At 40.5% G+C, this 10,767-nt stretch overlaps 2 non-coding genes across 2 annotated transcripts; both read right to left on the reverse strand.

Annotated features, from left to right (window-relative positions):
* Positions 1-9,509: 9,509 nt before the first annotated feature.
* Positions 9,510-9,581, reverse strand: TRNAC-GCA. The gene has a single exon. It is a non-coding gene; the product is annotated as a tRNA-Cys (tRNA).
* Positions 9,582-10,391: 810 nt separating this feature from the next.
* On the reverse strand, positions 10,392-10,463 carry TRNAC-GCA. Its single transcript has one exon. It is a non-coding gene; the product is annotated as a tRNA-Cys (tRNA).
* Positions 10,464-10,767: the final 304 nt, after the last annotated feature.

Below are 10,767 nucleotides of genomic sequence, written 5' to 3' on the forward strand. Positions count from 1 at the left end.
TTTTTGACAAAAGCTCTGGTAGCATAGTGGCTAAGACACTTGCCTGCTAACCAGACGGCTGGCGGTTCAAACCCACCAGCTACTCCTCGGAAGGAAGGTTGGGCAATCCTACTTCCGTAGTGATAACTGCCTCGGAAACCCAAGGAGGGGTCGCTATGAGTCGGGGCTGACTCGATGGCACATAACAACAACAACAACAACACCCTTCAGCTAGGCAGTTTTGCATAATGTGTTAATTGCATCCATTTGTGTGGTGACCTTAGCCTGGTTAACATGGGAATTTTTAACTTACTAACTCAAATTAATCTAATACTGGCAAAGGGATTGGTTGCATTGGAAAAAGGCAATTAACTGGATGGCTAATTGCGCAGGTTATCAAGCCACACAGTAGGTGCTCAATAAATGGCTGTATTTTATAATTATAAACAAATAAGACCCCTTAGATAACAATACCAACCTGAATTTAGTACTGCAAATAGATGAGAGGGGCAATCCAGATGGTGGGAGTGTAAAACAGCTGACCAAACACAGAGGTTGGCATCTAGAATCTGCCAGGGTGAGCTAGCAGAGCTCAGCATCTTAACTAGTATGTGGCAGGAAGTTTTTCCCAAAGACTAATTCCAGTAGTTTAAAAACGAACTCTTTGACACTCCTCCCTTCAAAAGATAGAGCCTAATTTTCCTCCACTTGAGTCTAAACTTACTGACTTGCTTCTAACAAATAAAATGTGGCAAAAATGATGGCTTACAACTTTGGAGACTAGGTTTTAAAAAGCATATCTCACTTTGTTTTGGATCACTCACCCTAGGGAAAGCTAGCTTCCATACCATGAAGACATTCAAGTTGTCCTATGGACAGGTCTAAGTGACAAAGAACTGAGTGAGACCTCTCACCAACAGTCAGGATTAACTTGCCAGCCATATGAGTGAGTCACATTGGAGCAGATCCTTTGTCTCCAGTCAAGCCTTCATCTAGTTGATAGCTTGACTGCAATCTTATGAGAAACCTTGAGCATAACCACCAAACAAAGCTGCTCCTGAATTCCTGACCTGTAGAAACTATGCAAGATAATAAATGTTTACCGTTGCTTTGAGACATTAAGCTTTAGGGTAATTTCTTATGCGGTGATAGACACCTAATATACTGATTGATGAGCAAGCATCCAGCCCTCAAGAGAACTAGGATGATCAGGAAGGAGCCCAGTCCCAAAAGAAATGGGACACTGAGTTAGAAACCAAGACAGGGATTCAGAGAGATGTTAATTGGGGTAAATGCAAAACAAGAGGAAGGTTCTTATATTTTTCCTGCCTTAAAGTTGCAGCTGCAAAGCCTGGGGCAAGACCGACCCTGGGAGTTGGGTGAGTAATGGGCCAGTCCTACTGCAGGGACCACAACCTGGTAGAAATGTTGGCTTCCTGTCCTGGCTCCTGGAAGGCTGAGTTCCCAGGGGCTAAACTGCACCAGCCTGAGTTATCTGGAGCTGCCAGACACAGGATGAGTAGAAATCATGTCACACATAGATCCACAGTCTTAGTATGAAACCAAAGATGAGAAGCAAAATCAGAGCTGGGGACATTGCTTATGGGCATTGAACTTCTGTTAAGGGTGATAGCAAAATTTAGAAATGGATGGTGGTGACGGTCATACAATATGATGAACTGAATTAATGTCATTGAATTCTATTAAGTAAAAAGTGTAGAAATGGAAAATGTTGATATATATATATATATATATATATATATATATATGCTACAAAAGATTTAAAAAAAAAAATCAGAGCTGGAAAAGAGTGCAGAGTTGAGTCATAAAAGTAGCAATAGCCCAGGATAGAAGAGGGGGAACCCAGATCAGGCATTACTGCAGGGTGTAGCCATGAGAGAAGGGACTGGACAAGCCAGGTCAAAGGCTCATGCTAGATCAGAGGTTCTCAAACTTTACCATCCATCAGTATCACCTGCAAAGTTTGTAAAACGCAGGGTATGGGTCTTACCTTCAGAGTTTCTGATTCAGCAGTTAAAGGGAGGGACCTGATAATTTTACATTTCTAATGAGTTCCCAGGTGACACTGATGCTGCTGGTCTATTTGAGAAACACTGGGCTATATAATGGCAGCACCCAGGTAGAAGGGCTGGGATTATACAGGGTGTGGGACCAAGCCCCTTACAGCAGGCAGAAAGTATAGAGGAGATATCTTGGAGCAGAGAACCACTCACATTCCCTGAATCTAATTAGACATCTGCATGTCCCATGCCCTTCATATTTCTTAATCCCTGCTCTCTGCTCCAAGGAGCTCTGGTGGTGTAGTGCCTAAGGCATTTGATTGCTTACCAGAAGGTTGGTGGTTCAAACCCACCAGCCACTCCATGGGAGGAAGACTGGGCAATCAATTTCTGTAAAGATTTACCTCCTCGGAAACCCAAAGGGGATCACTATGACTCAGAATCAACTCGATGGCAGTGAGTTCAGTTTTTGGTACTGTCTATGCTACATCTTCCACTGTTGAAAATAGAAGCCACTGTGAAATAGAAGTTGCTGTAATTTAATGAGGAGCTTAGGTGACACAAGTGGTTTGCAATTGGCAGCTAACCTAAAGATTGGCGGTTCAAACCTACCTTGTAGTTCCATGGAAGAAAGGCCTAGTGAACTGCTTCCATAAAGGGTACAGCCTAGAAAACCCTATGAAGCAGTTCTACTCTGTAACACACTGAGTCACCATGAGTCCAGTGACCAACTTGATGGCAGGTAACAACAGTAACATCATTTATTGAGTAGTTACTCTGTAGCATGAACTGTACTGACATTATAATATTAACATCAAACTTAGAGTCCCTGAGTGGTACAAATGGTTAAGCACTAGACCACTAACCAAAAGGTTGGTAGTTCAAACCCACCCAAAGACTCTTTGGAAGAACAAGTCTGGGATCTGCTTCTAAAAGGTCACAGCCTTGAAAACCCTATGGAGCAGTTCCCTCCTGTACACGTGGGGTTACCATAAGACAGGATCAAGTCAAAGGCAACTAACAATATCAAACATAGTAATAGCAATACTACCATTTTGTCCAATATTAAAAAAAAAAAAAAAAAGAGTTTAGAGAGGTTCGTTAACTGCCCCAAATCATTCAGGGTGCTGGAATAATACTTTTAAAAAAATTTCCTAACTATACAACAAGGAGAAAGTCATATCCCTTTGTAAGCAGGAAGCCCAATTTGCCCCACAGTAAAAAAAAAAAAAAAATCCATCAGGTAGCAAAGTACTGCATAATGAGCGCTAGCTGACATTTCTTTTCGAAGAGAGATGAGACAGAGATGGGGCCTTGTTTAATAAAAGCTTGCATGCAATTCATTCCCTTTTAAAGTAGAACATAATCGAGACTCCTTTGATTTTTCTCCAAGGACCCATTATATGACAGCCTTCAAAAAACATCAAAAAGATGTCAGAGAAAATGTCCATATGGATCATGTCTCCCCCCTCATGTGCACAAATGACCCATTCAGAGCTTATTCATGTGCAACTGACCCTAGGGACAAAGCCTGTCTAGCTCTGCTTAGTGCCAGGTCAATTACAATTAGATAGGAAAATTGGGAACAACTAAAATTGCTAACAGTTATTTACATAAGTTTTATAATCTATATGATAAATATCATGCAGCATTTTGAAATGATATATTTTAGAAATTTTAAAAATATTTAATGTTAATTATAAAAACTCAAAAAACTCACTGCCATCAAGTCGATTCTGACTCATAGCAACCCCTATTGGGTTTCTGGGGCAATAAATCTTTATGGAAGTAGATTGCCCAGTCTTCTTTCTGCAGAGTGGCTGGTGGGTTTGAACCGCCAACCTCTGGTTAGTAGTCAAATGTCTTATGCACTACGCCACCAGAGCTCCTATAATGATGAAATGGAAAAAAAAGTAACAATTTCAAAAACTATGTCTTAGACTGATGGTTTGGGTTCCCACGGAAACAGAACTTGAGCCAAGAACTCAAGTACAAGTAGCTTATTTAGACACACTGGCAGAGGAGAAGGGAAGTGTCTTGGTTCTCTAGTGCAGCTATAGCAGAAATACCACAAGTGGATGTCTTTAACAAACAAAAATTTATTCTCTCACAGTTTAGACAGCTAGAAGTCCAAATTCAAGGCACCTCTATGGGAAGGCTTTCTGTCTCTGTCAGTTCTGGAGGAAGATCCTTGTCTCCTTTCAACACCTGTGGGCCCAGCATCCCTTGGAGATCTCCATGTGTTTTTGTATCAATCTTCCCCTAGGTCTAGGAGGTTCTCAGCTCAGTGACTCCAAGTTCAAATGACACCCTCTGCTCTGGCTCTTCTTTCTTGGGTATGGTCAGGTCCCTCTTTCTCTGCTTGATTCTGTCTCCTTTTCTCTTGTAAGATTAAAAAAAAAAAAAAATCCCCTTATTGGATCAGGGCTGTGACCTGAGTTAGGATATTGCATCCTAACTGCCTGATAACCAGTTTGCTGATCACATCATGGGGATGATTACATCATTATATAACTTCCAAATTACATCACTACATAACTGCCAAAGCACTGAGATTCATGGCCCAGCCAAGCTGACACATATTTTTGGGGGACACAATTCATGACAGGAAATGAGACAGAAACATGAAGGCAGCCAATAAAGTTTGTGTAATCAAGCAAGTTCCCACTGTGGGCAACCATATTTAGTCCCACTGGGGAACTTGAGCCAATGTAGAATGCATGGCTCAGAGTTATCCCACAGAAGGCATAAGATATCTGAGGTAAACAATAACTTCTATCAGTCACTCTTTGAGGGCTGTTCCCAAGAGGCACTAGTTCTTTGGCACTTCCAGCTTGCCATGAACAGATGCAAAATAGCCTCTGGCTGCCAAAAGGAAAAAAAATATTCAGGTAAAAAGATGCAGATGCTAGCACTTAGAATCAGGTGAAGATGAACCACTGTGGCAAGAGCTGAAGAGAAATTTGGCAGAGCATCTTGCAGAACAGAATTCTAAATTCTCATGGACTTCAGGCTTTCTGGAGTCACTGAAGCTGGAGGAACCCCCAAGACTATTGCCCTGAGATTATCTTTAAACCTTAAACCCAAAATATCCCCTGAATTCTTTTATAAACCAAACAATAGCTTAGCTTAGTAAAGAATGTCTCTCCCTCGAGCACTGTATTCTTTTAAGATCTATCTATATGGAATCAAATTGACAATGACTCAAAGATTAGGTAGGAAACTTAGGGGGCAATGACTTTATGTTAATGGGGGAGAAATAATTAGAAAAAAGAGGGAAAGAATGGTTGCACAACCTGAAGAATGTAATCAGAGTTACTGAATTGTACATGGAGAAACAGTTGAATTGCTGTTTGTTCTGCCATGCATATTCTCAACAACAAAAATATTTAAAAAAAAAAAAAAAAAAAAGACTGATCATCCACAGGGTCTGCTATACTTGGGTACCTAGAACTTAAGACAAAAGCTATGCGTGATATTATTTTTTCAGAGCGTGCAGTCCCAGGGGGGCAAGAGTGAGGCAAAAGAGACAAAAAAACAAACCAAATTCTCTGTCATCGAGTCAATCTGACTCATAGTCACCCCCTTTGGGTTGGCAAGGCGGTAAATCTTAATGGAAGTACATTGCCCAGTCTTCCTTCCATGGAGTGGCTGGTGGGTTTGAACTGCCAACCTTCTGGTTAGCAGTCAAATGCCTTAGGCACTATGCCACCAGAGCTCCTTGAGGTAAAAGGGAGCCAGAAAAAAAAGTTAAGTCCGTTCAAGGATGCTGGCCATCACCTGGTAAAAAGTGCAGTTGACCGCCCATCTCATGCAGCTGCCTTCCAGGAGGATGTATGAACTATTGATTGTATCCTAAGACAATGTGTGTAAAGGAAGGGAGGAGAATAATTTACTCTCCATGCTTATGTATCTTACTGGTGAAAGGTTTGCCCCAGGGTGCATTAACTCAGCATTTCCAGATTCTGCACAAGCCGGCACCAAGTAGGTCCCACAGCTTCTTACACCTCACAAGTAAGAAGGAAGCCATGAACAGGAAATGAGAAGCATCCACTGTGGTCAGGAGGTAAAGAACTGTAGGGCTGTGCTTATGTGAAGTTGGACAGAACCCACATATGCTTGGTTATTCCAGTGGCAGCCAAGGTAGGGAAAGTGGCCAAAGGCTTCAGGGATAGACAAGGCTAAGAAGATTTGAGATGCTAAGATATACCTGATAAATTTTTATTAAATTATGTTTAATAAATATCTGTGCACATACACATATGTACAAATATAATCACAGAAAAAAAAAGGCATAATTTGTAAAAAGACAGTGGTGGAGACCCAGTCTAATTTAATTTTCTCCTATATCTTTGGTATAATTTTAAGATTTTATACAACCAAGATTTTTTTCCAAGTAAAAGAAATTAGTGAAAAAACAAAAAATTTTACTTGATGGGCATAGAAAAGATTTTCCTCTTCAATAAAAGGTTGAATCTTTCCAGAGATGTTTAGAAAAGCACTAGCAAATTATTTTTAAAACGTGACAAGTATAACCATTGCCTTGTAGTAAAATTAGTTTGTAAAAGCTTGAAAATATGTTGTTTCTATATACTGCATCTCTCATTCATTCAGTTAATCAGCAGCTGTTACTCACTAAACACTTCCTGAGCCTCTAATATGGGCAAGGTACTATGCTAGTCACTGGGGATACAAGGAAGAATCATAATCACCACATCCTAGGGGCTCACATTTGAGTGCTCAGGACAGATTATAAGAGACCAAAAACAAACAAACAAAAAAACCCGATTGCCATCAAAGTCATTGAGTCAACTCCTGACCATCCCATGTGTGTCAGAGTAGAACTGTGTTCCACAGGGGTTTCAATCATTGATTTTTCAGATGTAGCTTGCCAGACTTTTCTTCCATGCCCCCTTGGGGTAGACTCAAATCTCCAACCTTTCAGTTAGCAGTCCCATTAACCACTTACACCACCAGTGACAGAGACAATTAGTACTCATCAAGTATCCAAAAGCTTTCTTGTATTTCCCACCAAAAATAAACCAAACTAAACACACAGCCATCAAGTCGGTCCCACCCCTCCTTGGGTTTCCAAGACAGTATCTCTATGGAAGTAGATTGCTTAGTCTTCCTCTCGAGTAGTGGCTGGGGGGTTTGAACCACTAGCCTTCTGGTTAGCAGTCAAATGCCTTAGGCGCTGTGCCACCAGAGCTCCCTATATTTCCCAGCCTCCTTGCAATGAAGTAGGGGCCATGTGACTAATTCTACCCAAGGAACTGTGAGCAGAAGTGATACATGCCACTCATGGGCTAGGAACTAGTGTGACTCCTCCAACTCTCTCTACTACTGTAGCAATGAACTTGGAGGCCACATATGCAAGATGATACAACTACAAGAGGGATAAGTGCTGCCACATCTACATCAGATCTAATATTAATATGATCTAAATCCTTATTGTGTTAATCTACTGAGATTTCAGGGCTCTTTTTGCAGCATGAAGGAGCGCTGGTGGCATAGTGCCTAAGGCATTTGACTGCTAACCAGAAGTCTGGCAGTTCAAATGCACTGGCCACTCCATGGAAGGAAGACTGGGCAATCTACTTTGTAAAGATTTTCCAGCAATCTACTTCCGTAAAGATTTACCACCTCAGAAACCCAACGGGGGTTACTGTGAGTCAGAATCGACTTGATGTCAATGAGTTTGGTTTGGTTTTTTGGTTTGATGCAGCATAGCCAATTAGCCTGACTAATTATAAACAATCACAATACACCATGTGATGACTAATGAAAAAGAGGTAAATTCAGTGTGCTATGGAAACAGAGAAAAGGGAGTGAACAAAGCTGGAGTTGCACATGTTGTGTTGACATGGAGTTGATTCCAACTCATAATGACTCACAGAATAGAATTGTCCCATAAGGTTTCCAAGGCTGTAATCTTTCTAGGGGAGCTCTGGTAGCCTAGTGCCTAAGGCACTTGACTGCTAACCAGTGAGCCAGTGGTTCAAACCCACCAGCCACTCCTCTGAAGGAAGGTTGGGCAATCTACTTCTGTAGTGATACTGCCTTGGAAACTCAAGGAGAGGTCGCTATGAGTCAGGTCTGACTTGAGGGCCCTTAACAACAACAACAGTGTTTTCCCAGCACTGGGAGACCTGGAATGCCAGAGAGCAGCAGTAATGATTACCATAAGCCCTAATGAAGAGAATGAAGGTTAGGAATATACATTCTCTATTCAGAAACAATACTGAATGTCATGCCATGAGAAAAGCTAGAATCTGTCTATACCTGTTTACATTCACTTTGAGTCCTATTCATTTCTTTTCATGGTGAGTTATAGGGCATAAGTTAAATAATTAAAAATAATGTAATTACATTTTTAGATTGGAATCACTGGGTGGTGCTCCCAGTAATGTGCTTGCTGTAACCAAAACATTGGAGGCTCTAATCTTCCCAGAAGTGCCTTGGAAGAAAGGCTGGTGACCTACTGAAAAACCAGCCACTGAACACCCTATGATGGAGCACAGCTCTATTCTTACACACATAAGGTTGCCATGAGTCAGAACCTACTGAACAACAACTGGTTTTTGTTTTTGTTTTGAGGGGCATCTGTATTAGCTATCTTCAAAACTAAACAAAGAAGAGTGGGAAAAAATAAGATTTTTAAATTATAGTAAAAAGACCCAATATACACCCACTTCATTTCTAGAATACTTCTTTAAGGACTAGTTCTAACACAGTCTCATAGGTGAGATAAAAATCTGTGAGACAAGAGCTCATTAAATCAAATACTCTAGGTGCCATAAATAATAATCTTAAATCAACTTACTGTCTTAAAAGAGAATATCAAAAATATTCCATTAAATAAAATTTTTTGCCATTTCAAAACCTTTCTGGTAGTGCTATGGTTAAAGACTGATCTGTTAACCAAAAAGTTGACTGTTGGAACCCACCAGCTACTCCACCAGAGAAAAATAAGGCAATCTGCTTCCATAAAGATTTACAGCCTTGGAAACCCTATGGGGCAGTTCTACTCTGACCTACAATCTCTCTCTGAGTCAGAATTGACTTGATGGCAGTGGGTTGGTCTTTGTATAAAATCTTAGAACTCCTGATTATCATTGTGTTTAGAAAGATTGCTACTGTAACTTCATGTATTTAAAAAACATAAATATATCATAAAATAACCTTAAATCAAAAGGGAATTGATGGTGTACAATATTTCTGATGAAACTGGATAAGGCTAAATTAAAGAAATATATGTACAATAAATATAGACTTACCCAATAAAAAAAAGAGGGGTATCAAAGTTACCAAAAATAAGGAAAGAGTAAGAGCCTGTTATGGTTGGGTGCTGATTCTGACTCATTGACCCCATGTGACAGAGTAGAACTGTCCCATAGTTTTTTCTAGGCTGTCATCTTAAGGAGAGCAGATCACCAGTCTTTCAAACCTTTCAGTTAGAAGCCAAGCACTTAACAGCTGTGCCACCAGGGCTCCTAAAGAATAATATAAGGGCACCTGGATTTGAACCAGGCACCTCCTGATCTGCAGTCAAATGCTCCACCACTGAGCTATACCCCCACCTAGAGGAACTAAGGAGACATTATGAGTAAATGTAACACTATGTCCTGGATTGTATACTGGAACAGAAAAAGGACATTAGTGGAATAAATGGTGAAATCTAAATAGTTTGTTGTTTAGTTAGTAATGTTACATTAATGTTGATTCATAGTTTTGATAAATATACTATGGTTATGGGGAGCTCTGGTGGCACAGTGCCTAAAGCATTTGACTGCTAACCAGAAGGCTGGTGGTTCAAATCCACCAGCAACTCCTTGGAAGGAAGACTGGGCAATCTACTTCTGTAGAGATATTGCTCAAAAACCCAAGGAGAGGTCACTATGAGTTGGATCTCACTCAATGGCAGTGAGTTTCTTTTTGAGTTTTACCATGGTTATGTAAGGTATTAACATTGGGGAAGCTGGGTGAAAAGTATACAAGACTTCTCCCTACTCTCTTTACAACTCTTCTATAAATCTAAAATTACTGCAAAATAAAAAAATATGAAGAAAGAAAGATGGCAAGGGTGTAGTTAATGTATAAAGGAGACATAAAAGAATGTATAAGCAAGTATATGGAGGGACATTTATGTGTATGTGTGTGTGTGTTTGTATGTGTATGCATCTCTGAGTACATGGCTGTGTTTGTGTGTGTGTACTGGGGAGGAGAGGGTATTCAATATATATGAACATACACCTGTACTATGAGGGAATTCATGAGCCAAACTTTCTTGCAGGAAATTGAATGAGTATCTCCTTAAATACTGAGCCCTAGGCACATTGCTTACCTGAATGTGTAATGAAACCACCAAGAAGAGCAAAAGAATAAAACAGGGGGCACCTGGATTTGAACCAGGGACCTCTTGATCTGCAGTCAAATGCTCTACCACTGAGCTATACCCCCATGACAATAATAGGCTTGATATAAACACTTATTCTATTTTTATGACTTACATCACACCTCATAAATACCTTTTGTGTCTGAGATTCCTCCCGGATTTAAACACATCCCTAATTCCCTTCTAACCACATCCACCTCCTGCTTTTCACAGAGCACATATGCTCATTCTCTCCCCAGCATCTAAAGCTCAGTGCTATATCCTCAGTCTAATTTTCTAAATTGTAAAATACACCACCAACTGTCCATGAATCTCTGGGCACATCAATGAGTAATGTTCAACATTATGGGTCACCAGCAGGTGCTGGGA

Source organism: Orycteropus afer, unplaced genomic scaffold (genome assembly GCF_000298275.1).
Source record: "Orycteropus afer afer isolate SDZICR_OR568_19922 unplaced genomic scaffold, OryAfe1.0 scaffold00003, whole genome shotgun sequence".
Taxonomy (NCBI): domain Eukaryota; kingdom Metazoa; phylum Chordata; class Mammalia; order Tubulidentata; family Orycteropodidae; genus Orycteropus; species Orycteropus afer.